This window comes from Palaemon carinicauda, chromosome 37 (genome assembly GCF_036898095.1).
Source record: "Palaemon carinicauda isolate YSFRI2023 chromosome 37, ASM3689809v2, whole genome shotgun sequence".
NCBI classification, from domain to species: Eukaryota; Metazoa; Arthropoda; class Malacostraca; order Decapoda; family Palaemonidae; genus Palaemon; species Palaemon carinicauda.
This window is the reverse complement of record NC_090761.1, coordinates 31,396,384-31,403,076: the sequence shown is the minus strand read 5'-3', so window position 1 is coordinate 31,403,076 and position 6,693 is coordinate 31,396,384. Positions and strand designations below refer to the sequence as shown.

General features: G+C 38.3%; 1 long non-coding RNA gene across 1 annotated transcript in view; it reads left to right on the top strand.

Annotated features, from left to right (window-relative positions):
• Positions 1-1,596: 1,596 nt before the first annotated feature.
• Positions 1,597-6,693, top strand: part of LOC137629551 (uncharacterized) — a 46,533-nt gene continuing 41,436 nt past the window's right edge. The window contains exon 1 of the long non-coding RNA XR_011041534.1: positions 1,597-1,788. This is a non-coding gene — a long non-coding RNA (uncharacterized lncRNA). The remainder of the gene's footprint in view (positions 1,789-6,693) is intronic.

The window sequence follows — 6,693 nt, the reverse complement described above, 5'->3', positions numbered from 1 at the left end:
GGTACAATTGGAAAATCCACAGATACATTAATGCTCTGGTAAACTTCCATCAGGACGACATGGCCTGAGCCCAAAAAACGGATTTTGAGTGAAGCGAAAAATCTATTTTTGGGTGAGATAGCCATGTCGTCCTGATGGACCCGCCCTCCTTTTCTATAGAAAAGGCCTAGGCAGGATCCCTCCCGAAACAACTGTATCTGTAGCACCTGCTCAACACTACAAGGAATAAAGATGGCGGCGATGATGGCGCCATCTAGGTACTCAAACAGTAATGGAGCCTTAATGACGGCTAATCTTTTATTCTTGCCACTTTTCCCCCTTGAAGCGTAAATGCTATGGGTGAAAATTACTATGTGGCTTGTCAAGAATACATCCCCTGATATTATGCGATGTCCTTAAAGGAAACTTTAAGAATATTTGCGCCAGGAGTTAGAATTCTGGAGTCCTTAAGTTAAATTCTCTGGGAATATCACTGTAGTCAAATATACCCTAGGAAGCTACTTAAAAGAACCTTCCATCAGGACGACGTGGCTATCCCACCCAAAAAGATTTTTCGCTTCGCTCAAAATCCTTTTTTCTTTGTGGTCATTTTAGACCTTGTTATATATTGCTATCCCCACTAGGCAACTAGATCCCATCACAAGTGTCAATACCAACCAAGAGAACTTATTTTCTATTAGAATATACTATTCATAAAAGGTAGTCATGTGCTGTAGTACTTTAGTGTCTGGAACCAGCGCTTCTACAATACTAAGGGACCAATATTGTAGCAAACATCTTTATCTTGAGCAGACATTGGTAGCAGGTTTAAGGTGGATGAATGTATGGTGTTAAGGTCTAAAGCTTAAGTACCAAGGCTAGTCTGTCTGTCACATAAAGTTAATATGGCATAACTTGTTTGTTCATCCAGTAAAAAGTAGCATCAACAGCTTTCTTAATTGAAGCATCTTTCAATCTGTAATTTTCATCACAAAGTTACAAATTTTTATTGTTTATATTTTGATTTTATTTTTGTACAAGGAGTTTGAGTAGATTTATAATGTTGATATAAAATGCTTGGAGGTGTAGTATACTATTTTAACAAGGCTTCATTTATAAACTTGGGGTGTATAATATAGTAAACTTAATTGCTAGATCCAGTTAAAATACTTCACCGTTTCATTAAAATGTAATGAATTCTGTGTAAGTGTGAAAAATTCCACCTTAAATAGAAATTACTTTCTCTCACATATCAATATTCTTTTACAAGCATACTCTTGTGAATAGGAAAAAAATGCTGAGAAAATACAGTACTCGACAAGGATACTACTGTATATAGAAAATGTAAATAAAAGAAGGTTTTATTTTTATTAAAACATTAAATTAATGGAATGTCAATGATATTTTAAAATAATATGAATTTATTGTCTTGCTTCCAGGTACAGTACAGTTTTACCATTTCAAATGTTTTTTTTTATCTTAGTTCATTAATGAATGTCAAGTAAAAATAAATAAAAATTAATGAAAGCATTTCAAATTTTTTAGATTATTAGTAATAATTCATCATTTCTAAATATGGATGTTAATTTTATAATGGGAAACCACAGGCGAATAATGAAAATCAACTCTAAAATACTTTTCTACAGAATGATGAGTTGCCATTAGTTCGAACATGCTATACAGCCATACGCCACAAAGAAGGAGACATTGTTCGGGTACGAGACTGTGTTTTGTTGAGATCTGGTACAAAGAAAACTGACTTACCATTCGTTGCAAAAATTGCCTCCCTATGGGAAGATCCTGAAACTTGTAAGTATTTGCAATTTTTATCATTTTAAGTAGTTTACGTAAAAAAGAAAAGGCCTTAACGTTAGGTACAATCCCATTTACCATGCATTGTAGTATATTGTACCGAACATATAAATGCAAGTTTCACGGTCTTGGAGAATCTATTTCTTCAGTATAATTGCGTCTTTTTGGTAACTTGGATACAATCTTTGGTCCAAGAATGCAGTCTAGTGGAAGATAAACAGTAAATAGCTCAACCATTAATGTGTTCACTGATCCTCGGAAAATTATAAATTAATAAAATATATATTTAAAAGTCTGTAGGGGACATAGTTTAATAATTTTCAGGCCTTTTTTGTGGAATGCTATAAATCAGTACATTTGATAAGTCAGTCATTACAGTACTTGGATACCGAGTGATATAGAAATGATCAGTAGTTAGATGCAGCACAGAGCAAGACTTGAACACTACAGTATCTTTTTAATTATGCAAATATTCTTGAGACGAGATTTAAATTAGGTTAGCACGGGAAAAATATAATGTAGAATTTGTCTTTGTTCCTACACGAATACATGCCCTGTCATTTATATGGTGTTTACCTGTAAGTCATTTAATTACAACCAAAACTGAAGAAGTTGTGGGATTCTGGTAACATTGTATGGTTACCAACTATCCCATCCCCACTAGAGCGGAGTAGCTGAATCAGTGAGACAGCTTCACTCATCTGGTTTGTTGTAGCAGAGGTGTGTTTATGACAACTTCCACACTGTGCTTTTATGCTTGTGCTGTGCTTTGTGCTTTTCATTTTGTATGAGTGATCATGAGTGCTGTTCAAGGTAGTATGAGAACCTGTCCCAGTCTTGATTGATATTTGTGGGGCACCTTCATGAGGCAGGTTGAGGATTCCCATCCTGTTTGGCCAAGTTGTTAAGATAAGCACTTGTATTCCTTCATCCACTTGTGATTTTTGCAGGAAATGGTCATCTTCCAAGTAGGAGATATATATTGCAAGGCATAGAAAGAATGCTAAATGAGATTGTTTACCATCTGTTTCTCCCTCCTTTAGTAGTTCATGAAATCGCCCTTTTAGATCCTTCCTTTTCTGAGTACAGACAGTCCTTAAGGTCTGAACATCTAATTTGTGAATTTCAAGATTTACTAACGCAAATTAGCACAAGTTAAAAATTATGCTCAAACTCCGTGAAGTTTCAATTTTGAAATTAGCACCACTTTCGACTTGGTCCCGATATCGCTGCCATGCCACCGACCCTCTTTATTCAAAATGAATGGTGTTCACTATTGTGATTGTTGTGGCTCTTTCTGTGTGTTAACTAAGCCATATTTTTGCCTTATTTTCATAAATTACAATAGCATCAACTATGGCTGAAGATTAGTGGTAGTAGTGTAAAGTAATGTCAAGCTATTTCAATGGAAATGAAAATGGCAAATTTTGCATGTTCATATCAAGTAAATTGTTCATCAATTGGTACGATTTATAAGACAACACCGATTTATTAATGATGGAGAATTATCCTTGGTGTCGGCCAACTCGTCTCCCTTCATCATATCTCCGTCACTGCAGGAAAATGGTTTGAAAACATTTTATTGTTTTCTTTATCCAACAATTACATTTCAATTCACTGTACTATATATATGAGAGAGAGAGAGAGAGAGAGAGAGAGAGAGAGAGAGAGAGAGAGAGAGAGAGAGAGAGAGAGAGAGTGTGTGTGTGTGTGTGTGTTTGTATATTATGATCTTGTCTAATTTATTCCTGAACTCATTTTACGTGTTACTGTTTACTACATCCGCTGAAAGTCTATTCCAAGTATTTGCTATTTTGTATGTAAAGAAATTGCCACATTGAGTGTTGTATCTTTTCAATTCCAGTTTGTATCCGTCAACTCTGACTGATTTGTGATAAGTGTGAATAGATTATTGTAATTTATATTTGTTATTCCTTTAAGACTTTTGAAGGCCTCTTAACTGTCTCTATTGTAATCTCTATTTGTTATTCCTTTAAGACTTTTGAATGCCTCTTAACTGTCTCCTTAGTCGTCGTGTTTGTAGATCAAATAAGTTCAAACGTACCATCCTCCGTCTATATCCAAATTGTCTTAATGCTTAATGTTGGAACTAGTTTGGTGACCTTAGCCTGTACTGCTTCCAGTCTATCTTTATCCTTCTGAATACAGTGGAACCTCTACATACAAATTTAATCCGTTCCAGAACCAACTTCGGATGTAGAAAATGTTCGGATGTCGAAACGAATTTTCCCATAAGAATACTGTACATTGAAATAGGATTAATCCGTGGTTGAGCCCAAAAACCTATGATAACTTCTTAATAAACTACTACACATAATTTTCCCATGAGAATAATTCACACTAAATTAGATAATAGACATGTAAATAAGAAGAATTAGCAAAAAATGATAAATGAGAAACGGGTTTTTAGCGTCACTTTACCTTAGAAACTCCAGCGCAGGTGTTGTTAGTCTTGCTATGCAGAGAGGAGACGGACGGGCGGCGAGGAGGTAGAGAGGTTAACTACGATAAACGTACACTACCGTAACTTATTCTAACTTACACTAAGTGAACTTTAACATAACTTAGCTTAATTTTTTTTTTATTTTTATATTTTATATTTTTTTTTACATTTTCTTTTTTTCTTTTTGATGATTACGTAATTTTAATCACTTTCACTCTCTACACTTAAAATCGACTGAATTTCTTTCGCTTCACTCTTTTCCGTTTTCTTTGTTTCACTTTCTTCCGCTTCACTCTTTGCCGTTTTCTTCGAATCACTTAAATCCTCTTCATCACGAGTTCGCTTCGCAGTTTTTTTAAAGAAATTATCGATAGATAATTGCTTGGTACGGCTTTTCAGAATGTTTCGAAAGTGAGTTAGGCAAACATCATCGAACTGCGAAACTACACGACAAACCTGCAATTTCTTTGGATGGTATTTGTCGATGAAGTCGACCACGTCTTGATATTTTCCTAACACCTCTTTTATATGTGCCGAACGTAACACATGTTCTACCTCCTCGCTCCCTTCCTCGTCATCACTCATGTGCTCCGACATAGCATGGAGTTCCTTGAGCTCATCCGTGGTAAGTTCGTCGTGATGTTCGGCGACGAGTTCCGTAACGTCATCTGCGTCGACCTCCAGACCCATGGACTTGCCAAGGGAGACGATTTCCTTTACGGCTTCCGCTGCACCCACCACGGGATCAGGTTCGGGGTCAAAACCTTCGAAATCTCGGGAAGAAACTGCATCAGGCCACAGCTTCTTCCAGGCAGAATTGAGGGTCCGTTGAGTTAATCCCACCCAAGCCTGATCTATGATCTTCAAGCAGTGCACGATGTTGAAGTGGCCCCTCCAAAATTCACGCAAAGTTAAGTTGGTGCTTTGCGTGACATTAAAGCACTGCTTAAATAAGTGCTTGGTGTACAGCTTCTTAAAATTAGAGATGACTTGCTGGTCCATGGGCTGGAGGATAGAGGTGGTATTCGGTGGAAGATACAGCACCTTTATGAACTTAAATTCATCGAAGATATCATCTTCAAGTCCGGGGGGGTGAGCGGGTGCATTGTCAAGGCATAGCAGGCACTTTAAAGGCAATTTCTGTTCATGAAGATACTTCTTCACAGAAGGGCTGAAAACTTGGTCAACCCATTGCACAAAGAATTGCCTAGTGACCCAGGCCTTCGAGTTGGATCGCCAGAAAACATGAAGCTGATCCTTATCGACGTTGTGTGCCTTAAAGGCCCTAGGGTTCTCTGAATGGTAAACCAGTAAGGGCTTGACTTTAAAGTCCCCGCTAGCGTTGGCACATAGGGCAAGAGTCAACCGATCCTTCATTGGCTTATTCCCAGGCAATTTCTTCTCTTCGGCGGTGATGTAGGTTCGACTCGGCATTTTCTTCCAAAACAGCCCGGTTTCATCACAATTAAACACTTGCTGCTCTACATAGCCTTCTTCCTGCACGATCTTTTCGAAGTTCTTGACAAAGTCAGCTGCAGCCTTTGTGTCCGCACAAGCAGCCTCTCCGTGGCGAACAACTGAATGAATCCCGGACCGTTTCTTAAATTTCTCGAACCAGCCACGAGATGCCTTGAAATCATCTGAGGAAGGCTCGGTTGAACTCTCCCCAGCATCACCCCCAGAGCTCTCCTCCTTCAAGTCCGTAAAGAGGGCGTGCGCCTTCTCGCAGATGACGGTCTCGGTGATGGTGTCGCCAACGATCTCTCTGTCCTTAATCCACACTAGCAGAAGTCGTTCCATCTCTTCTATGATAGGGCTACGGCATTTTGAAATTATGGTGATCCCCTTAGAAGGTTTCACTGCTTTAATAGCTTCCTTCTGTTTAAGGATTGTCGAGATCGTCGACATATTACGGCCATACTGTTTAGCAATTTCACTCATGTTTTTCAATAATTTCCTGCTTAACTTCTAAAGAAAGCATTTCCTTCTTCCTTTTCTCACCACTACCACTACCACTGGCAAAACTAAGCCTTTTAGGACCCATACTTTACGTAAATTACCATTAAAGGATGCACGTAAAAAATCACGATTAAAACAGAGTTAATAGCAGAACGCACAGAGCACAACCGCAAGAAGTCGACGAGCACAGAGGGACTGACCCAAGCCGCGCTAATTGAGGGTCCCTCCGAGGTTGAAGTGCTGCCTTCTATCGGCGGAAATAAAAAACACCAGGCGCTATGAGCACCGACTACGCGTACGAGTATTGTTTACTTCGGGTGTTGAATAAAACATTCGGGTGTAGAGTAGGAACGTGTTCGAATTGTACTTCGCGTGTAGAAAAATTCGGATACAACCGGTACGACGAAAATTGCTTACAGTACTTCGTGTGTCGAAATAAAATTCGGGTGTAGAGTAAAAAATTTGCTCGAATTTTACTT